The following is a 23,192-nucleotide window of genomic DNA, read 5'->3' as shown; positions in this document are numbered from 1 at the left end:
TATCTTTGGGGGTAGAGGGAAAGAAAAATAAACAAAATACTTGTCATTTGATCACAGAGCAGCGTATAACAACATTGCGATTTATGAACCAGATATTCAGTCAGCATGAATTGGAACAGACCCACAAAATGAGTGAACTCAATGGAGCCTCACAAACATCGGCTGACCATGTGCTCTTAAAGATAAGAACACAGCTTACAAAGCAACACACCTTAAAACATCTGCAACAAAAAAAAAAGAAAAAAGGCAAAAAAAGATTATTTTGTTGTGGTATTATACATACCATGAGCCCTTCAAAAGGTCTCATGCACCTTCCTAGCTATAACGGATACTTCCACATTTTGAGTCTTTGGTGCCTGCCATGTGAGCTGCCTGACAAATCTGCATCCATATTGGGACAGACCAATAGCAGGCCCAGATGAGCTACAGCAGTCTGATTTTTTAACAAATCACAGAATCACAGAATTGTAGGGGCTGGAAGAGACCTCCAGAGATCATTGAGTCCAACCCCCCTGCCAAAGCAGGTTCCCTACAGCAGGTCGCACAGGTAGGCATCCAGGTGGGTCTTGAACATCTCCAGAGAAGGAGACTCCACCACCTCCCTGGGCAGCCTGTTCCAGTCCTTCTCTTCAACTGGATCAAAATGTTTCCAGGGCCAGCTTGCCTGGGTCTTTTTCCACCTTTTAGGAATTCAAGGGATTTTGCCATGGGGGAGAAAGTAAAGAGGATTGCTCCAAACTGGGGAAGTGCTACATAGGAAATGTCCTTTCAGTAGAATAGCTGGGTACTCACTGTATGCATTTTTGAGCTCTGCTAGCAGATAATTTGCAGAGTAATAGTGCACATTCATTCATCGGACATTTCTCGCTTTCTAAGAGACAACCATGATCATACTGTCTCATCACATCCATACCTTTTTTTTTTTTTAATTCTATATTGTGAAAAGCTTCTCAAACATCTTATTTTATTGTCTTCATAGCAGTTATATGGTTTTTCACCCTGCTCTGTTCTTTTCTTCTCTTCCATGCCTTACCCAAGTCCTTCAGTGGGTCAGATTCCGTGTCAATTGTAGGATTTCATACTTCATGGCTTTTTTTTCTTTGTTGCACCTTTGTCTGTGAAGTGTTTTCTCTGGTCTGGGGCTGTTGTGGCAGCACCTGGAAAGAACATGTAAATGTACTAAGCACAAAGTCTGATATATTTCAGAGCATACATGAAGAAGACATTCGTGCAATAGCTCTTCTTTTTCACACTCCTTTGTTTACTTCAGTGTAATCTTTCGCCCTTTAAATAAGGCAGTAGAAAAACGTAAAAGAAAAATAAATAAATCCAGAACGCCGTGACAGAAATGGAGAAGAGCACAAAGCTTCGAGTACTTCTACTTAACAGATGCATTCACGGCAGGAAACAACAGGAAACGCGTGATGCAGGATACCGAGTTCCTGAATAGTCAAGAGAAAGAATTCGGAGCTGATAAGAATGCTACCGGGAGCACATAGATAGGCCTCATAGATTGGCCTCATTCCTAAGGGAGGGGCAATGGCTATGTGGGGATGAATGGGGTGATTTCGTTTTGTTTCACACGGTGATTGCTAGGCTGTATGAGCTGACAATAGAACAATTTGGCCATGGTGACACTCACAAGATGAAAGAAAGGGGAATCGCTTGTAATCAAATTGTTGCTTAATCTCGTAGCAACAGGATTGGGATGCGGAGTGCCGGGAGGATGATGAGAAGCGGCCTCCATGGCCCCGAGGGCTCCGAGGCAGTCCCGGTTTGGGGTGGTCTGCGAAGGCTGACTGCGATAAACCGTGCTGGTGCTTGGGCTCTGTAGACCTGGGGAATTCTTTAAACATTGGTTTCTTCGTGCTTGCACATGAAACGTCTCCTAACTTCTCTAAGCTCTGTGTTTTTTTTCATCAAACAAGTAAAAGATGAAAAAAAATATTTTTTTTTTTTTTTTTAAATCACCGATTTCACTCATTCTTGCATTGGCTCAGTTTGAAGAGGATCAGCTGTAGCAGAGCAGTGAGGAGATACGTTTCAAAACCCAATTCAGTATAGAAGCACTGAAGCACTCCTACACAGAGTAGGAGAGGTCTGTGTGCTTTGCAACCATCTCCTCTTTTGGGTCAAGCCTGTCCTGCCTCTTTGCCCAAAACCACGGTTACGAGGCAGCTATCAGCAAAGTGCATGCATTTAGACCCTGGTTGCCTCACTCAATTTTTACCAAGGGCCATAATGATCCAAGCACGCTCTTTTTGGTAAAAGCCTCATGCTAAGTAGATCGGATTCAGGCAACCCACTTAAATTCTCCATGACACATTTTCTGCCTCTGTAAAAAATGTGTGATATCATTGGAGGGCTGGTCACAGAATGAGCGGAGCTATTGTCATTGATGTGTCAAGCTGGCCTTTCCAAACTGTCTGCAAACCAAACTGAATTTTCCTGAAATGGCAATGTTTCCTCAAAAGTTACATGAAATACTTCCAGAAATATTCCTTTGTGTATCTCGGGGTTTTTTTGCTTCTTTTATAAGATGGGTGACTTAAATTACACAGAATGTTTTCTGCTACTTGGTTACAGGCCCTGACCTTTAGAAGAAAGGAGGAGTGCCCATTTGCTCCCAAAAACCATAAAGTTGTAGCTTGTGCATTCATTTGAAATAATAATAATAATAATAATAATAATAATAATAATAACAATAATAATAAATTGAAATTCCCACGGAAAAGGTTCTATGGAGTGGGAAAGAATCTCTTTTAACTTTCAATCAATGTGTTGCATATTTTTATGCTGTCCTCATAAATCAGCGCAAGAGGAACATTAAATAATTATTTTGTGCCATGAAAAATGTATGCAGAGAATTCTACTGTAATAGCATCTCAAAGATTAATGCATATACGTATCCCTTCCTTCCCTAAAGACAGCAGATGGGAGTTTTTCCCATTCGATAGACGAGGAATGAAGCGCAGGCTGCCTACCTTCCCCACAGACAAAAGGAAGCAGGTACAGACACGTACCCAAACTGCAATGCGTTAAACACATCACCTCCTCCTTGGCGGTACCAAGGCTAATTCTGTGCCCGAACGCAGCGACAGAGCTGTGCGGAGCACATCTGCGTCTGTCAGCGCTGCGCCGAGAAGCGCCGCCCGGCTGCCCGCGGGAGCCCCGCGGATCGCTCCGTGCTGAGGACGGTGCTGCGCTGCGGCAGCGCGTCGTGGAGCGCGGGTCTCTGCGTTCGGATCGTTTTGTTCTCCTTCCGGGAAGAAACGCAAGAAAGAATCTCAACAGAGCAGTCTGCAGGATTGTTTACCTCAGTATTGTGATTTTTCAATTGACCTCTAGCTACGTAGAGGTAAGGCAGTATTTTTAGAAACATCCACAACGGGCAGGAGCGGATTGCCGCTCTCTGCCTCTCGATTGCCTCACTGGAACAGGAGGAAAATGTAACGAGGATGCAGGTAAGAGAGGAGACAATGACGCTCCGTAAGCCACGATCACAGCCTAGCGAGGATGAGTTATTTATCTGCCGGCCCTTGTGGGCCGTTTCGTGCTGACTTCATTCTGTGGTTTAACCCTCTGTGGTCTCTGCAATACCTCGGGCTGCAGCAGCAGCAGCAGCAGCGATTCGGTGGGCTGCTCTGCTCCTCGGCTGCCATAGCCCCGGCTCCGACAGCAGCGACGAGCAGTGGGGCGGCCGGGAGCCCCACCTGCATCGCGCGCGACCGCGCTCCACTCTGGACAAAGCCGCGCCGCGGTGCCCCCCGCCGCCCAGGGAGCCGGGCTTCCCGCGCTTCCCGCGTCCCCCGCGGCAGAGGCGGGCCGGCAGAGCGGCCCCGCGCGGTCAGGTCGCCCGCTCACCGGGTCACCCGCCGCACCGCGGTCGGGCAGACCGGCCCACCCCGCCCCTGCGGGCCGCCGCGGAATCCCCGCCCCCCGGGCAGTCCCCGGGCCCAGACCCGCCCCGCAGGAGCCGCTCGTGGCAAAGTCACCGTCCCCCGGAACCCGCCGGGCTCCATCAAACGCCGAGGCCCCGCCCTGCAACGTCATGGAAACAAGCGCGTCACCTCCCATCCGCCAGTCCGGGCGGCGTGGGGGCGGGCCGAGGCGCGGGACTCCGCCCCCGCCGGCTCCGTGCCTATCGCGGCGCGTCCCTTCCCGCCCCCCGAGGGCGCCGCACATCGGGACCCCCCTCGGGCGACCGCGCGAGGGGCACCGCCACGTGACTGACGGCCGGGCGGCGAGGGGCGAGGCGGGCACCGGCAGCGGAGGGTGAGCGGCCGCGGGCGGGCGGGCGGGAGGCGAGTGGGCGGGAGGCGCGCTCGGCCCGGCCCCGCCCCGCCCGGCTCCGCTCCGCCCCGCCCGGCTCCTGTAGCGGTCGCCGTGCGGGGCTCGGGCTCCGCGGCGCGCTCGGCGCTGCCCGGTGCGTGCAGCACGAAGCGGGCGGCGGCCCCGGAGCGCCGCCGGAGGGTGAGTCTGGTCGTGGCCGGCGGAGCGGCCCGAGCCCCCCCTTCCTCCGCCTCCTTCTCACCCCCCCTCCTCCCTCCGCGCCGGTGCCCCCTTCCCGCCCCTCCCGCCCTCCCCAATTTGGTCCCGCGCCCCCGCCCCTTTCCCTCCCCGCTCCCTCCCTCCCGCGGCCGCAGGGCGGGGGCGGCGCGGCGCGGGGACCTCGCGCTCGGCGGGCGGCGGCAGGGGCAGGGGCAGCTTCGCGGGCGCCTCGTCCTGACCGGCGGCGGGGGCGGCCCCGAGGTAAGCGCGGCGGGCGGGCGGTGGTTGCTGAGGCGCCTCGGATCGGCTCCGTTCGGCACGGATCTGCTCCGCCGCTCTCTCCGCAGTGGCGCGCCGGCAGGTGCAGAGGCTCGGCGGGGCGGGGGCCGCGGGGCCGGGGCGCCGCGTGCCTCCCGCTGCGCTCCGGCGGGAGGTAACCGGAGCGCGCGGTGCGGCGTGACCTTGAGGGCAGCGGATGCGGGGCCGAGCGGGAGCTGCCCCGCACGGCCTCGCGCGGATTAAGGTGGCGGTCGGGGGGAGCGGCCGTGCGAGCCCCGCGCTGCCGCACCCCTGGAGGGAGGCGGAGATGGAACGCGGCGCGGCGCATCGCGGACGGTGAGAGCGCGCCGCGGCCGGAGCGCCCCGCGCCGTGCGAGTAACCTTTGGATGGGCACCACGTGAGGCCCGGAGCGGCGGTGGCGGAGCGGCCGCGGGTCCGGGAGGAGCGCTCCTCCGAGTGCTGCTGTAGAGCCGCGTTGGGGCGCTGGGCAGCGGCGGGCGGGAGCGGGCCGCGGCGCTCAGCCCCCGGGTGGCGGGTGGTACCGAGCGGGGCCGCCGCGATCCGCAGTCGTTGGACGGGCATTTTCCCCTTTCATTTTTATAAATGAATGGAAAGTGAAGGGAAGGATGATGAGCAGCAGCAAGTCTTCGGCGGCTTTTTTTTTTTTTTTTTTTTTTTTTTTTCTTTCTCTTCCTTTGCGTTTTTCTTAACACAGGAAATATCTGTTCCGTGTGGCATTGGTAATATCTGTTCCGTGTAGCTGTGTAAATGCACGCGATGGGCTTTCCATCTCGCGGTCTGGCAGACTGCTGGCGGTGCGCTGTGCCTCGCTACCCAGCTCCCTCAGGGAGCGTTCCCGGCGCGGGTGTGCATCGTAGCTCCGGTGGGGGGGGACGAGCCTGGGGACATGCAGGGCACGTCCCTGCCGGCAGCGGGTCCCGGCCGAGCTCTCCTGGCATCATTCGCCACTGACAGCCTGCGGGGGAGGCTGCGGTGTGTCTGTAGAAAGCCCCACCACGTCCAAAAGTGCTGCATCCTTAATGCCCGAGAGTCCTGAGGAGTTGAGGTCCGAATGGTGTTTTTAGGTGGATAAGAAGATGTTGATTCGGTAAACCTGGCAGCCCTCGGGTCGTGGCACAGTATGTCACGGGGTGGGAGCTCTGCCTATGGCTGGTGTGATTTATTTCCCTTTCCTTACGTTGGACCTTATCAAGGATTTGTTCCGAACACCACAAATAAGGAATTCTTAACAGAAGTAAATCCGTCTGTCTTTAAACTGTGGACTTTGTTGGCAGGAATGGCTTCCAATGTACTAGAACTGCAATACTTATGGCATAATGAATGGAAACTCTCCTAGTGTCAGTGGAAAAAGTGGTCACTGAATTCAGTCAGGGAAAAATTCATGCACTTAAATGTAAAATTTCTGGTCTGGAAGAGCGTTGTTGGGTTGTTCCATTTGTCACTGTTCTGTTTATTACGATCGCCCACCCAGGTGGGGTAGTTTGAAGAAAACAAGGATCCTGTGTTCCTACAGGCACGTGCAGGTTTTCTCAATCGGTACTGCTGTCTTGGTGCTGAATGCAGGGCTACTACTTCGACTCATTCAAAAAAGAGTGCTGCCTATGATGCGGGGCGTTAGAACGGCACAAGGGGAAGGTAATTGTGTTGGCGGTGTGGCTGCACTCTGTATGCATGCATGCAGTGACTCAGTACTGCATATTAAGCAGACATTGTGCTTGGGAATTTCAAGCACACAGCAGACAGTGTCGCTTTAGCATGGGTTCAGATGCGGGTCTTGGTTTCTTATGATGTGTTGCACAGAGATAATGGCATAGCTGAATTGCCCCCGCTTGCACCACACACAGCTCATAACCCCCGATAGATTCTGCCAGTTCAAACACTCCACTGTCTAATGCTGGAATCTCATCTAGAGAGTGGCCCTTTCCTGCACCGCAGTACAGAGGACCTCTGTCAGCTGTTGATGTTGATACCCTCTCAACCAAGCTGTAGGAGCTGAACCAGGAAGCTGAGGGGCTGGTAAATACCTTGCAGCTCACCATCATAACGGTCTGTTATTATTATTATTTTTCTTTTAACTGAGTTTATTCGGAAAAGAAGAGTACGGCAAACTGGAAGAAATGGTCATAAGATGAAGATGTTGAGGCGAGATAAATGTACTTGTGCTTGGAAGACTTGATTTTGCCAATGTTTAAGATCTTGGAGCTGGGAACTCACTATTAACTGACAAGTTCAAAATGGACTTGGCACAGCAATCAATGACGTGCTGGAGCAAGCAAGTCTGCCTTGACAGAAGGGTGGACAAGATAACCTAAAGTATCTTCTAACTCAAATTTCTTCCATTAAGGTAGACTAAATATTAATGGCACCAAGCATTCTTTACCACTGAAATGTGACCTCAAGGATGTCTTTTGCTGTTTGAACTGTTCATTTTAATATACTTTCTGCTCAGTTTTTGAAGGAAAAATAATGTTAGTGCAAGAAGGATGCGTTTCTTCCTCAAAGTCACCTTTCAGTCTGCAAAATTTTATCTAATGCAGATTAATGAATGGCAGTGATTAGCCTGGAGCATATCAATGTAGGTTTCATTTTTGAGAAAGAAGGAACACAGACTGAATCTGTAGCAGATTATTTTTGTACAAAAGTACCTGCTTATCTTCTTCCAAAAGGATCAGTGCAATTATATTCATATATTCCGAAATATTCCCAATGTTTCCTAAAATGAATAATAAGGGAAAAAATAAAAAACATAAACATGTTAAAAGCTGCTGTTCGTGAGATACAGATCTTTTTGTGGAGTATTTTAATTAAAAACTAGATAAAATCTAGGAACTGCAGTATTGTGCCCAAAAATCCAACATGAGCTGTTCCTACCATCTTGCTATGGTGCATACAACAGTCTCAGATGAGTTTATTTTCTGCTACTCAACCTGTTGCAATTATTATTGAGGGTATCATTTTTTGTTTCTCCTTACAATGTCAACTGATTGAAGAGCAAGGAGGGCTGCAGGCATAAGGAATGCTTAGTGAACCTGTGATGGCTTACATACAGGAAGGTTATTTCTAACTTGTGCTAATTAATAATTAGTAATCTAATTGAAAATGGCTTGTCTTTATGTTTGGATTTCTTCAACTTATGCATAACTAATTTACTATTTCCCCCCTCCCCCCCAGTTTTGGCTTCAAATAGCAAATAAAGTCATGCTCACTGACTGCATGGTGATGTGATAAATAATAAGGATCTGAGTTCACGATACCCCCACCCAAGATTTATATCCATTTGTGAAGAGTAAAAACATGCTCTGCGCGTGCCCTGTTTCAGAGATACTTACAGGAGATGGAAGCAAGAACCATTAGTACAGATAGGAGGAATTTCTGGGAACTGCCATGTACAAAGAAATCAATTGGCAGAAAATGAGGCAGTCTTACTGTGGTACAGTTGCACCTTTTCATGCTGAATGTAGTCTCAACACAAGTACGTGGTATTGTCCAGCTTGTATTTTATTTCTAAACCATCCAGCTTTCAAATACAGTTTAAAAAATGAGTTTCTAGTTTTCATGACAGATTTCATTTGATATATACAGTAAATTTGAGAGATCCGCCTGTTCAAGCTATTCATATTCCAGTAAACATTATGAAAGTGGTTTCTGCTGCCACTTATAAATCTTATTCTAAATGACAGATGACAGCAGGAGGTGTTATTAGTTTAATTCTGGTGAATTGCAAAGTAGGAATGAAGCTTTCTCGGTTGGTATTTCGAAGGTCTGGTGGGAGAAGAAATGTAAAGAAAATGTAGGAGGTGTTTAAAAAAAAAAAAAAAGGAAAAAAAAAAAAGCCAGAAATAGCTTTTAAAAATAACGCCAAATTATTTTTCTCTAGTAATAGATAAGATGCAAAAGCATTTTACAAGGCAAATTACATCTGCCCTGTCTTTAAGGGGTAAATGGATGAAGAAAGAAGATGTACCCTCTTGTTAGCACTGTCGCCAACCTAAATGTGCAGTTGAGGATGGCGTAAATAACCTTTGAGGATGACAGGGTTGATAAGCTTTGCTGGCCAGTTCTGCCATTTAAAGCATGATTGGTGCGTCTCAGCGCAAGGGTAATGTTGGTTCATTGATGGATCTGTTTTAATACAGTTTTGAAGGAGAAACCCAAGGAAGTTCCTGCATGACATGACCTTCAACTTATGGTTAACTTCAGTGTTCTACGTGTCACAGTCTTTCAATATTGCTTACAGGCTGGATGCCACCTTCGCTCCCAGTGAGCACAGGAAACATCATGTTCTTGAAACGCGCTTCTCCAAGCCTATCGCTTGTAATCTGCTACCCTTACTTGTGCCCTTATATTCACAGAAAGATAAGGTGGCAGTAGGGAATACAACACTATTAGGTTCTGACCACTTGGTGTACAGTGTCCGGTCTATGAAGAAGAGGCTTGAGATGTACCATGCTCAGAGCAGCTGATAGTGACTACAAGGCAGACGGGGTGATTCAGCCACTCATACATTTTTTTTTTTTTATAGTTTGGAAACAGAGGTACTGAGGTACCAACATGCCAACTCTTGCTGTTGCTCTTGCCATCACTGGTTCCAAAGAATGTTTATAAATATATCTTGATAACCATCTTATACATATAAACACACAAAGCCAATACTTTAAGTGGCAATCTAACTTCCTGGGATTTAACCTAGAATTCACAGCAGCATATTCTTTTTCTGAATGTCCTCATTTAAACTCAACTTTTAGTATTCATTTTGATGCTCTGGATCTGATGATCTTGGCCACCTCTAATGTACGTGTAGCAGTGAAAAAAGATTGAATGTTCCTCAGCCTGGAATTATAGATGTGCCATTACACAGAAGTCACACAGCCTTTTTAACACCACTTGACAAGTGTCTGTCTTGTTTGCATGGTTCTTTCAGGATTGCTTCAATGTATGTGCAAATATGGAAATATGCTGCTTGTGGTATCTTCTTTGGCTCCCTGAGCAACTGCATTTCTAACAAAAACCAAGATTTCTTGGGTTTTATGTGGCAAGAGTTCTCAAAAAAAAAAAAAAAAAAAAAAAAGTCAGCTGTGCATGATGGAATAAACTACATCTGTAAGTCAAGTTGGAATGCCTCCCTGGTTTTGAAGCAAATTGAGAACAACTGATAGCTCCTTCTGGGGAAAAGTGGAAGAAGAGATGCATCAGCTGTGCGTAACGGAATTTTATTACCATAGAAAGAAATAGCTATAGTGCTCTTCGCTTAGTTGATACAAAGAGCTTAGCAACTAGCAGTAAATCTTGTGGCTACTGCAAATTTTCTTTAGGAAAGCCTGTAAAATGTAATAAAATGTGAAGAAGATGGTTGTTGTTATTCCTCACAAACTTATATCTTACATGGTGGATGTTCCAATAAATGAATCTTTCAGATCTTAAACAAAATAATTGCTAATCACTTTTATTAACATTAAGGTGTTTGTTGTTTTTTTCTTTTTCATTTCTTCTTATTCTGGAGATTGTATTGTGGCCTTCTCCAGCAGCTATGCTGATCAGCACTATCCAAGAGACTGCGAGGACAGTGAGACGACCTCTTCTCTGCTTCCCTCTTTGGCTTGTCACCATGTATAGAAAGTTGGTTGACGTGGCTGAGGCGGCCAGATAGCTGTTTTCACTTCCACTCTGTTCTGAGCTGCTCTGTAATTTTCCCTTCCTTTTTGCTAGTTGTTCTTTTTGTCCCTTTGACTTGCTGCACTACTTAGATCTTGTGCAGAGAATATGTTCCCCATGACAGGAGGTGAGAGGCAGGACTCGCAAGAGATAAGCAGCATAGTGTGAGTGTTCAGGTAGCTGGTGTGGAAATGCATGTTCTTGTGTATCTGTCAGGTGGCACTGCTTGCTGGAAAGCAGTAACCTTTTCACATAGAAGAGGCCAAAGTGGCTGCTCTGACAGCAGATTGGAAAATCACTGGAGAGCCAGCTGTCAACTACTGACTTTCCAGAAAAAGGTTTGAATTTATCCATAAAAATCTTTGCACTAACTAGGATTTTAAAGAATACTGAGATCTGTTTGCTGCATGCTTTAGTGATTTCTAATGCTGCAGTGGAGGAAATAAAGAACCACTATTCATACTGTGCATCCAGACTTGCTTTCTGAGGTTTTGCTTAGATAGGACTGAGGAGATAGAAAAAGTAAATGGATAGAAAACATGGCAGGTATGGTCAGCCCTTAAGTTATCTTAGAAAGGATAGTATTTTTGTATCTCCTCTGGCTATTTAGGTACTAAATACCTGCAGGTTAACATGCATATTTAATGTTTTTCTTTTTCACTTCAATATAGATGGTATTGCTATTACTGTGGAGTCACTTTGTGCATCTTTTTTTTTTTTTTTTTCTCATGTTGCTTAGATCTGCCAATTTTTTGTTCTTCGCTTGGGAATGAAGTTGGTAGTACAAAACTTTGAAGCCTATGGAACATAATGCAAATCAATACTTAAATTAGAACACTGTCTAGCAACCTCACCCCTGTGAGTTAGTGTAAAACATTAAATGATTTAAACTGGCTAGCAGTGTCTGTACCAGATAGCTTTCAAATATACGTATCTGAGAAGCTGGAGACTGACAGCTGAGAGGGTGGGGAAGGTATTACACTGCTGGTAACTCACTGATTCCAACCGTCTTTCTTATACTTTTGTAACAACGTGGATCACTTCAGCTTGTTTTCACCTGCTTCGACTCTGAAATCCATGTAGTTAAGTGACAGCTATCTTTGCATCTGACAGTGAGCTTACTTTACATAGAGAAATGCCTTCAGGTCTTCCTGAAGTCCTGTTTCAGCAATGCGTTTTGATAGGTGGTGGATCTGACTGTGGTGACAGCAGATCTAGAGGCTTGTTTCTGAACTTGAGCTGTACCTACTTGGAATTTGAGAAAAGCATGGTCTCTTGCCTTTTTTTGTTATTTTTTGTTTGTTAGTTGGTTTCTGTTAGTGGAGGCACTCTGAATGGAGACTGCCACTCAGCAAATACCAGTTTATAGGAGCTTTTTGAAGTGGCTTTAGTATGTCCGTGTGTATCTGAAAATGATACAAAAGTGTATCAAGCAGTGGTAAGGATATAATTTGCTTGTGAGTGAGCACTTTGCATGTGGCTTCGTCTTACCAGCAGTGCTGCTACCAACACTGGACACCAGCTTCTAGAAAATCCCTCAGAAAATGTTGCTTAGGTTGTTTCAATTATGTGAAGTTTGACATCCTGAAGTTACAGTATGAACTTAGGCTACCCCAAAACACAGGAAATCAGTTTATCAGATGGGAAAATACAATACGTGTATGCTTGAAATATTATTGTGTGTTTTCTGGGAAGGTACTGCACTGTTTTAATAGGACTTGTTGATCCTAAGCTAAGATGCTGAATTCACATAGACTGAAGTTTTTTGTTCTTATTCTATTGCCATATTTAAAGCTAAATAAATGAATATGGAGAACAAAACTATGTTATTAATCTTGTGCAGTGTGGTTTGAAGTTCACAAAGTAGATACCGTTTGGTCACAAAACCTGATGAGTTCATTGCAGGCTTCTGAGAGGTGTTGCCAGAGGCTCCTCCTGAATGTGGTTGAGGTGACAAATTAGAAAGACTATGGAAAAACTTTCAGGACTGCTGTGTTTCATAGTAGCTGGAAATGGTGATGTGTCCAGTATTGGGTTTTGGTAGTGAGGCTGCTATGTAGCCCATATCCCCGTGGGTGAAGGCAGACAAAGGAGCCATGCCAAGTTGTTTCTTTGCTGCGGGTGAAAAAGTGGACTGCCATGATGGTACAATACGTTTCAGCCTTTGGAAGGTGAGCAGAACCATGCCTGCTGTCCTATGCCTTGGATGTAACTGTTTCATGTGGCACTTTTGGGCCAGTGGCCTCTGGCTGGGGAGATCTTTAAGGAAAGCCTCAGGCATCTCAGGTATGATTACCTTCTAAGTAGGCATACAAAAACACTGGAGAAGGATTTGGTATCAGGAAATCTTACTGGCAGGAAAGAGCTGATGGCTTTGCACTGAAAGAGAGTAGATTTAGATTAGATATTAAGAAGAAACTCTTCTCTTTGTGATTGGTGAGGCATTGGAACAGACTGTGCAGTGAAGTTGTGGATGCCCCATCACTGAAATGTTGGAGGACAGGTTGAATGGGGCCCTCAGCAGTCTGATCTAGTGGGTGGCACCCCTGCCCCCAGGGACTGGAACTAGATGAGATTTACGGTCCAGTCCAACCAAAAGCATTATGTGATCTTGTCATAAACAAGAGGGTGTGGAGTTGGCTGAGTGCTGGTGAGGTCTAACCCACCCAAAGCAGCATTAGCTGAACCATGGTCTGTGTGGTTCAAGAGAAAACCTGTGTTCTCAAGGCAGCATCTGAGATGATGTTTTGTTTTTACATGCCCGTGACAAACAGAAGGAGCTAGCAGAGGGTCACTTAAGACAGTTAGGGACCTTGTGTATATGAAGATGAGCAAGCTGACTGTGCTGCTTGAAAGGAGGAGGATGAAATCCATCTTAGCATTGTGGTCTTCTCTGTAATATTGTAAAGTTTTTTTTTTTTTTTTTTCTTTTTGGCCAGGGATGAGCATAGAAGTGAGGAAAAGCTTCTATGGTGGCTTGTGCTACTGCAACTTGTGCTGCTCTGGGACGGGGCAACCTCTGCCAGCCCATTGACCTTCAGAAGGAGCCACATGTATTGCTTCTGTCTTCTTGTCACTAATTCTCATCTAGGTCTTTCCCTGACCTTGTAGTCAGGTGAGCATTAGTGCCTGCACAAGCCAGGGCACAGGGCTATACCTTCTGGCAGCAGGCTGAGTTCGGATATTCCTAAACTAACCGTGAAACCACATCCTCACTCTTGCATGTGCCTGCTTTTACATGGTAATGTATCTGCTCGATATGCTAATTCATGCTGTTAGCATTGGTAGTGCAATCCTTGCCTCTTGCATAACCACTTCAAAAACTGAAACTAGTCACTCCAGGCCTCTTCTGCTGCTGAAGAGGCATAAGTACTGCTGAGATGAGATTCATGTGACTGTTTTAGCTTGTGTCCTAGACAGCTGAATTTGATCTTTTGGCAGGAGTTCTAAATCTTTTCCCTATTTAATATGGGGAAGAAAAAGCCTACAGTGCCCACCTTAGCATTACCGTTTAGTCAGGTAGATCTTACACACAGTGGTAAGAATATGAACTTTTAACCCCTGTAATTCAAATAACAAAAGTCAATGCAGCTCTCCATTTGATAACAGGAAAGTGGGGATGGAGAAGAATAAAACTACAACTGTTTTGTAAAAAGTACAGTTCTTTCAACTGCTACATGCTTTTACTGATTATTTAAGTACAAAATTTTAGTGAGTCATTAATACTGAAATCAGTAGTTGTACAGGAACATACTAAAGGTGGTAAGCTTTTCAAATTAAAATTGAGATAACAGCAGACCTTCATTGATACTCAACATATACTTACCTATATAGTCGTTGGGTATCTTTCTACAGCAAATTCCACAGAGCTGTACAAGAAAAAATTACTCCTTACATTCCAATGTTTTAAGGAGAGTTTCGGTGCTTTTTTTTTCCTACCCCACCTGGTTCATAAGTCAATTGTGCTGTATGTTACTGATTAGAAGTCTCAGTTGCTAAAATGGAAAGGCGTTTTAAATGCAAAGATGTTCTTACCTGTGGGTTATTTTAGGAGCAATATAGAAGCTTGAGGTGAAGTACATACTGTTGTCAGTGAAACAGTTCTTTGTTTCTTCAAGCTATGCCTTTTCTATTTTTTTTTTTTTTTCTTTAAGAAATTACTTAGGAGCTTACTAAGACAGGAGTTGCAGGATGAACTACATTTCTGGCATTATATTCAATAAATTGCTATGTGAACGTAAATTCCTGGTGCTAATCTTGCTTATAGCACCTGTTTGGCTTCTCAGATGTTGAATTCAGCAATGTCTTTTGAAAAACATGTATTTCCCAAGTGTATGGTTTATCTTGATCCTTGTATGTATCATCTTATTTGTGTCAGAAGAAGCAGGGTTTTTCATGCTGTCATTATTCTGCATAAAGTGTACTGTGCATCCTGACCATGATCCTGGGAACAGGACAATGTGAACAAAAAGGAAGTGGTGCTTGAGTCCTGTGTTTTGAAAGTAAAACTACAATGTGGTCTTCCTCCATGCAAGGGAGAAACTGTAGCTACATGACCTTTAACCATAAGAGCTGCAAGACAGGCACCTGTTTGGCCCACACTGACTTACTCATTTAACAAATCTAAAATGAAAAAATGAAACTACTTTCTTGTTGTAAGTGGGGAACGGGAGCAGCCATCTGAATTATCAAAGTATGTTTCTCCTATTTTTTAAACTTAAAGCGAGTGCTAAATTCTGTTGCTCTAGGGACATTCTTCTTGGCAAGGTAGTGCTAGTGATTAAAGATCTAATGATTGAAGCTGTCAAAGGCTTTTAAACTTGATGTGAAATTCAAAAAGATTGAAATTTGCCTTTTCTTTGGGTGGGTACCTTACTGCGCTGAAGAGTAGAGTAGCCTGGAGCACACAAGATGGCAAAAAACTATCAATCTATCTTAAAGCCTGTAACTCTTTCAAGCCATTTTCATAGCCAATGCTGTGTCAATTCCATTCAGTTGTATTTGCCAACTCCGCAGCAGGCTGGTCAATCAAAATGCTAAATAGAGAAGCAGAGCTTTTGCTTCAGAGGATGTGGAAAACCAGATTTGCAACTGTGTGTGTGCCTTTGGGAACCAGCAGGAAGGCTGAACCTCTTGTTATGTTTCTAACCTGATATAGTGCATGGCCTACCTTCTTGACTTCTCTGCTTGTTAGTTCTTGAGCTTCAAGTATCTCACACTCTGAAGTTCATGCCAGCTGCTTTTTACGGTGTAAGCTACCAGCAGCGTTCAGCCTTCCTGTAAATGAGAAATGTCAGAATCCATATAGTTTACCAGCTTAAATTGTAGCTATGTTTTTGGGTTTCTTTTTTTTTGCTTTTGTTCTGACTTGTTAAGCCATCAGGCTTAAGCTAATTGTTACCACTGTTAGAATTTCTCCTGATGTTATTGTCAGATACAAATCTTTGAGATGTGACTACTAGTTGGGGACTGAAAACAAATTACTTGCTCTTCTGACTGCTGATGTGAAAGCCAGAAGAAGTTCTTAGCTTTTTTTCTTTTTTTTAAAGCCAGTTGTGTAACGTTTGCAGGTGCAGTTCTTTTATTGCTTTCACAGGAGGTATTTCTTCCACAGCTGGTAAGTAAAATGATGTCTGTACTCCCTCTGCTGGCTCTGCAAAAATAACTTTCTTGAGACGAAATAGCCAAGTAGTACCTCTCAAAGGGATGTAAGTGAAATGCTGATTTAAAAACTGGTTGCAGAATGCAAGAGGGGTTTTCCTGAAAAATGGGTCAACAAATAGTTACTGAAAGCTAATCAGGTGTCTCAGATGCTATCTCCTGCTATAATGTTAAACGCTGGTGTTCTGTATACCTTTGTAATGAAGTATGGTCTGTTTTTGTTTGTCATTGATTGGATGGGGCTATCCAAGCTAAAATATTAAACATATGTGCAAGTATGCATACATGTGAGCCCTATTTTTGGAGTTGTTTTATAGTTATTTTACACTGCATGTGCATGGGGAAACAATATCTGGAAGCCTCTCATGGGGGAAGAGACGACTTACAGTTTTCAATAAAGTACCAGCGCTTTGTGTATCTGTTTGTTTATTCTCAGACTGTTTGTTCCTATGTGAAGAAAGGTGAGATATTTAAACGGAAATAAAAAGTTCTTAGCCGAGGTGAAAGATTTCAGGCCTTGAACAGAGGTCTTGATGTATGTATTGTGTCCATAGGCAAAGCAATTGCTCTTGAAATTGAGCAGACATCTCTACATGCCAGTCCATTCCATTCTGTTTTTTTTTTTTTTTTTTTGTCATCTCTTTTTGGTATTGTTACTGTATCATACTACCCATCTGGTTGCTTTTGCTTTCTGAAATTTGGAGATGATGTAACTGTTTCAGAGGACCGAGGGAATAACCTTCTGTGCCATGCTGGTCAGAAAGAGGCCTGGGAACTTTGGAAAAATGAGTTGTATTGCCTTTTAACATTTGTTATTTCAGGATCTCCCTGACCAAGAAACCCTGAGCCTTACAATGCAGAGAGCCTGAGTTCTTATTGCTAAGTCTGAGGGTGTGTTCTGGCTTTTTGTGCCTGCAAGGTGCATTTCCTGGAAAGCACAGAGTCTTTTGTCCAGACATTTGGTAGTAAAATTCATGACTTGTCAAATATTTCAGAGCTGTGAGATTACCATGCAAACCTTACTTAAGAATTCATTCTAGTCAAGCACTTTGTCTCTTCCTGTTAGATGTTTCTTTTAGTATACCTGAGGCTGTATCTGCAGGTACCTTTAGGCATTGTTATACCTAAAAGTGACTGCTTGGCTCTGTGACAGCAGGCAATTGCTTAGATTTTCACACAGGAGTTAGAACAACTCTTCTTTTTTTTTCTGTTAGTAACCCTCACCCTGCTGTTTATCCTACTCTTCCAGTTTTTCCATTTGGACATGCTTTTGTAGGTTAAGGCCGTAGAGTTCATCCTTACGACAAGATTGTCCTCTTATGGTCAGAATTTAGAGTTTCGTGGGCATGCTAAATAATTTTTGTTTTAATACAGAGATGTATTTTAATAATGTTCACATTAACAAGTAAACCACAGCTTGCTGACCTGCTTAATAGAGGCTGTAAATTTTGACTTAATAATGCTTACTTTAAACCCATGTCTTCTCAGGCGAGAACAGCTGTGAGTTCTCAGTACACAGGGAAATGCTTCATTTTCTAGGAAGGCCTAATATAGTTTTTGCTCCCTAACTTGGAGGTATCTGAAACTTCTCAGAATAGCTTCAAATAATAAAATGTCCTAAAATAGCTTTGCTTAGGCTTTCTTTCTTTGAGCAGTTTTACTGCAAGGTAATTAAGTACTTGAAAACAAGTACTCAGTGAAAAATGCTTTTGACATCTAATGTCTTATTTTAATAATGGTTTCTCAACAAAAGAAGTGATGTTTTAGTAATCACCTGCTTTTTGATTTTTAAGGAAGAAAGCTGTCTTAAGCTGGTCTGTTTTAATTACATACGTGAGGCAACATGCCTCAAACTAGCTTCTGGTTTTGACAGACAGCTGTGTAACTGTCTCACATTTTGTTCCTTTACACTTAGTTTGAACTTGACTTCTGCCAGTAATGCTGCTTGATAACATTGCATAACTGTTGGATACATGCTCAAATACCAACAAGACTGATTGTTTTTCATTTATCTCCCCAAAACCCACAATTTCATGCTGTTTTGTGTAGATAGAAATTTTAATGGCAGGAATGGAGACGTGCAAAAATCTTCATGCTTTAGCAGGGCTGTATCACACTTAGAATCAGCTTGCTGGTTAGTAGGCTTAGGTTAATAGAGACTTGCATGCCAGTTTCAGTATTGAATCTACAGTTGCAACATACAAAAAGAAGCTTGTAAACATTCAGTGTAAACACTTATGTTCTGAAAATGAGCTGGAACTGTTTGTAAGTTGTGCTTATAAACTTGTGTAAGTTGGCATAGACTGCTATCTAATCTGAAATATCCCTTCCCTTTGGAAAAGGAGAATGCAGCAGTGTTTTAAAATATTGAAGTTGGTGTGAAGTTAGGAATTTCTCTCAAACTTAGCTTCCAAACCTGCTTGATGCAGTGTACGGACCTGAATATGCACACAACTTAAATGACCTAATGTCTATCTTGGGTAGTTTGTTTGGAAGCACTTCTAGAATAATTCCTAATTAGAAAAGTTCTCAGACATGTTCAGGGAGGAAATCAGGAGGTTGCTTGCAGGGAGACATACCTGCATATTTCAAAATAACTTCTAGAAGGACCAAATTGCTAACTGTGTGAGCTTATGGCAACTCATGGTAACTTTTGTTTTGAGGTGCTGTATCATTCTTGCTTCGTGGTATCTTTAGTGCACTTCTCAGTCACTGTCGTCCAGGGGGGAAACTGTTTTCCTCAGTCTCACTGGGTACTGGAGGAGGTGCTTGACTTCTCAGCACCTGCTTGCTGTAGTAAGGGGAACTTAGTAGCTGCAGGGTTTAGTTAAAAATGTAATTTAACTTCTGGCTTTTCAGAGCTGCACTGTGAGACCCGGCTGGTTGCATGGGGAAAGAAACGGGCTTAACTGAAGTGTGTTGCAGTCAGACTTGGAATTACAGTTGCTCTGAGGAAGTGAATTGAAAGCCACAAGCTGGGCATAGAAATGGTGGTTCTTGGAAGAATTTGTGCCTTTCACAATGGCCAGTTGGAATTGGTCAAAGATGTAATTGTTGCTGGATGGTAGAAGTAAGTCTGTTGAGAAGCTGATACTATGCCTTTGCAATTCTCTTACTTCAAAGAAGCTCTGTGCTATTGCTGGAAACAATCTGACTGGAAAAGCTGAAGAACATGACTGTGCACTGCTGTAAAATAAACACTTGTGGGAACTAGCTGTCTGTTAGAAAGAACAAAAACCGGTCTGATGCGGCTGAGTCAGTGACGATCTGTAGCCTTTATATAGATGGATAGGCTTTTGGTCCTTGGAATAACTAATTTCAGTAGTCTCCACATTCAGATGTCCTCCTCTGATAAGAACAATGTTACCAGTATTGAACTAACCCTGTGGAGTTACTGCTGAGGGTTCAGTACTGCCTTAAATTGAGACTGAAGCCTCAGCATGTGCATCAACAGTAGCTAAGCGGTAGGCACTAAGAGCATGCTGTTTCTCTTTGTTATTCCTGAAAGCCTTGTGCTTCAGGGCAGTTAGGGGAATGACTGTCTAGTCCTCAGCACTCCCATAGATTCATAACATATCTTAAGTTAGAGGAGACCCACAAGGATCAAGTTCAAAAGAGGGGAGTAGCAGACAATGTAACCCAGGATTCTGGGAGCAGGAAAGTCTTGGTGATGGACACAATTACATGGTGCAACTCTTAAAAAAATAATAATAATAATAATAATGTGTGTGTGTGTGTGTGTGTATAGGCAAAGCAGAACAAAAAAAAAAAAAAAAAAAAAAAAACCCAACAACTAAATCATCTGATTTCTATTCATTGTCAAGGTACCTTATGTACAGCCTGAATACATACCAACTGTAGCAATTTAAGACTGTCCTACTCTCACACAGAGAAAAGAGGAAAACAACTGACCCTGACAAGTCTGCACATTTTGGTTTGGGAATTCACATCTGGTCTGCCAGGCATCTCAGAAAGAACAGATCCAAACAGTAGGTTTCTTTTGGTTTTTCAATGATCCATGACCACAGGATATTCGTAGAATTGTAGATTCATGAAATCATTGAAAATTCTGAGTTGGAAGGGACAAAGACCATTGACTCCAACTTCTGACTTCAAACAAGACCACCCAAAAACCAGGCCGTACGTCCAGACGCTTCTTTAACTCTGGCAGCTTGGTGCTATGACCACTGCCCTGGGGAGCCTCTTCCAGTCCTGACTGCACTCTGGTGAAGAACCTTTTCCTAACACCCAACCTGACACAGCTCCATGCCGTTCCCTCAGGCCCTGTTGCTGTTACACAGAGCAGAGCTCAGCACTGCTCCTCCATTCCCTGTGAGGAGCTGCAGCCGCCACGAGGCTTCCCCTCAGCTCCTCTGCTCTGGGCTGAGCAAACCCAGAGCCCTCAGCTGCTCTTCATATCTTCCCTCTAGTTTTGTGTAATTCTTACTTACACTGTAGTGCCCATAACAGCATGCGTACTGGGTGAGGCCCAGCCAGTTAAGGTTTTTGAGATCTGACATTTCCCTGCTTGATGGAATAAGGATTGCACTGGAACTAAACAGGCACCAGTTTGCTTGCTCTTCATTGTTTATTTGGCTAAATCTATATGAGCTGCTGTTTGACAGCATGGTAAATTAGCTGTTCACTTCAAACAGTGTCCAGCCTTGGTGGAAAAGAGATATATCATGTGATTTGTTTTGTGACATGTCGCTTACCTGAAATGACAGAGGGAAAATAGGCGTTTAATGGAGATAAATGATCTTAAAGGTGGCAGCAACATAGTTCTGTGAAGGTGCTCCCAACTGTATCTGAATGCGGATCCCTTAAGGTTGCTGTATGCATGTGGCCTTTAGGGCTGATACAAATAAATAATCTTGTGGAAAATCTTCTGGGGAATCTTGTCATGCAACTTGATCAAGAGCTTTTGATCCTGTTATGAGCCTTGATCAAGGAGGTGGTGGGCAGCACTGGTGTGGAGAATTGAAGAGTAGTATAAAATCATAGAGTGGTTTGTGTTGAAAGGGACCTCAAAGATATCATCTATTTCCACCCCCCTGCTACAGACAGGGTTGCCAACCGCTGATCAGGTTGCACAGGGCCCCATCCAGCTTGGCCTTGGACATCCCCAGGGACAGGTCAAGAGAAAGACTTAATAAAGAAAGAGGTGCTAAAACTGCTTGGGGTGCAGGACGTCCCATGGGAGTTGAACTTGGTGCAGGACCCGAAATAGAGCATTGTCTCTTAGTGGCTGAGAGGTGCTATGAGGGAGTTAAAAACAAAAAAACAAAAACAAAACCAGACAGGAAGTTAATGTTTTAAGCCCAGTGTTGTCTGTGTGGCCATTGAGATGGCAGCCTTTTGCATTGTCTATCGTAGAATCATAGAACTGCTCAGGTTGGGAAAGACCTTAAAGTTCATCAAGTCCAACTGCAACTATTAGTGGTGTTGCTGGTTAATGTAGCTTTTCCAAGTGCAAAAGGATAAAGGTAGAAATAATATTGACAGAAGGTGAAAGTCTGTTTTGCTATTAGTGCCAAAAGAGAGCTGCCTCTGGATGTAAGGTTTAGCCTCAGTGTTGTAGCACAGATATATTGCTGGTCATCTGGGGCTGGCTGAGAGCTTGTTAGCCCCCTCAAGTTGCACTGATGGGATCTATAGCTTTGGTGCCTTGTTTACTAACCCTGCTCGCACACTTCTTGCCCATGTTGAAGAAATTAATTCTGCCAGGAAAATTTATTGCCTTGTTTTTGGTGGTGGACTAGTAATTGTGTTCCTTAGTATTATCATAATGAAGTTTGCAAAAGCTCCCACAGCTTTGCTTCTGCAAAGCCATAAAATATGTTGTCTCATTCAAATGGAGTAGATTCTCAGGAAAAAAAAAAAAAAAAAGTGAAAAACCAAAAAAAAAAAAATCTGGAGAAAAAACCAAAATGCCATCACAAGGAGCAGGAAACTTGTAGGTAATTCAAAAAGGAGTACATAACTGGTCTACACTTGAAGTAATAAACTTTAGCTCCTCAGGAATGGGAAATGCAATAGCAGTTTCTGGAAGTGAGTCTCTCACAACTCTTTAGCCAGTTCTCTTGGTGTATTTCTGGCAGAGAGGGATTAATATAGCATGCAGCAGAAGCTACTGTAGCTATAAAGGTATAAAGGTAAGGCTTTAAGAGTGAGGATAAGAATTAATGGTCTTATGTTTCTAAAAGGCTATTCAGGAGCTTTCATCTTTGAAATTTTTTGAACTGGCATGAGATGGGACGAGAAGGAAGCTCCTTAAACACAAGAGCAAAACAACTGGCATTAGTGCTCATTGGGGATATCCCGGCTCTTACATGTTTGTTTTTATTTTTTATTAGTTACAAGCCATCACTGGGAAAGGAGGGGATGATAAATTTGAGGGTTATGAATGGATGATTTGCCACAGAAACCTGTTTATGTATTGTTCTTACAGTTCAGTTATCTAATAGAGTATTTATTAGTACTATTTCTACATAGCAGTTCCTCCAAATTAGCAAAAAGAGCCTTCATACTTTTCCAAATTATTTGTGCTACCCTACTTGAAAGAAATCAGTGATACACAGAATGACTTTACAAAAGTCTCTACAGGTTTAATCTCATTAGGCAAAAATATTTCCTAGTGTTCCTGAGAATAATCTAAAATTTAACTCTATATTTCCTGAATACAGGAAGAATAAAGTTGGCATGGAATTTTGTCCTTTGCCTGAATGAAACCTAGCTCAGGGCTTTTGGTGCTTTATCAGGAAGAGCTGGTTACAATTGAAAACATACAGCTCTGCTTAAGAGGATATTAACATGGAGAAAGAAAAAAATACATTTTGAAAGGAGGGTGTTCATATTGCCATGAGATTATGACTGTCTTGTTCTGGCTAAAATATTACATAAATTCTGATCTGCCAATGTATTTGCTTAAATGGGCACATCATGCTCTGAAATGAACAATGATTGTTTGCAGTATTAGAAAGTCTTACAAGCTGACTTAAGATTTAGAGCAAAGAAATTTTCACCTCTACTTCTTGCTGTCATAAGGAAAGGGAGGAAAATAATTGCTTAGATTGAATAAAGCAAT

General features: G+C 43.9%; 1 protein-coding gene across 4 annotated transcripts in view; it reads left to right on the top strand.

The window, feature by feature from the left end:
• Nucleotides 1–4,427: 4,427 nt before the first annotated feature.
• The window catches only part of ATP2B1 (ATPase plasma membrane Ca2+ transporting 1), a 57,685-nt gene continuing 38,920 nt past the window's right edge, over nt 4,428–23,192 (top strand). Inside the window, exon 1 of one of the 4 annotated variants that reach the window (XM_042889658.1) lies at nt 4,428–4,473. The gene's annotated coding sequence lies outside the window, so the exon portion shown is untranslated. Of the gene's footprint in view, nt 4,474–4,701; nt 4,753–23,192 lie in introns of those variants that run through there. The other 3 variants (XM_042889655.1, XM_042889657.1, XM_042889656.1) reach the window with 3 other exon arrangements.

The sequence above is a fragment of the Lagopus leucura genome, unplaced genomic scaffold, assembly GCF_019238085.1.
Source record: "Lagopus leucura isolate 7727_CA_CO unplaced genomic scaffold, USGS_WTPT01 Super-Scaffold_100159, whole genome shotgun sequence".
NCBI classification, from domain to species: Eukaryota; Metazoa; Chordata; class Aves; order Galliformes; family Phasianidae; genus Lagopus; species Lagopus leucura.
The sequence above is the reverse complement of the archived record's forward strand: the minus strand, read 5'-3'. Positions and strand labels throughout refer to the sequence as shown.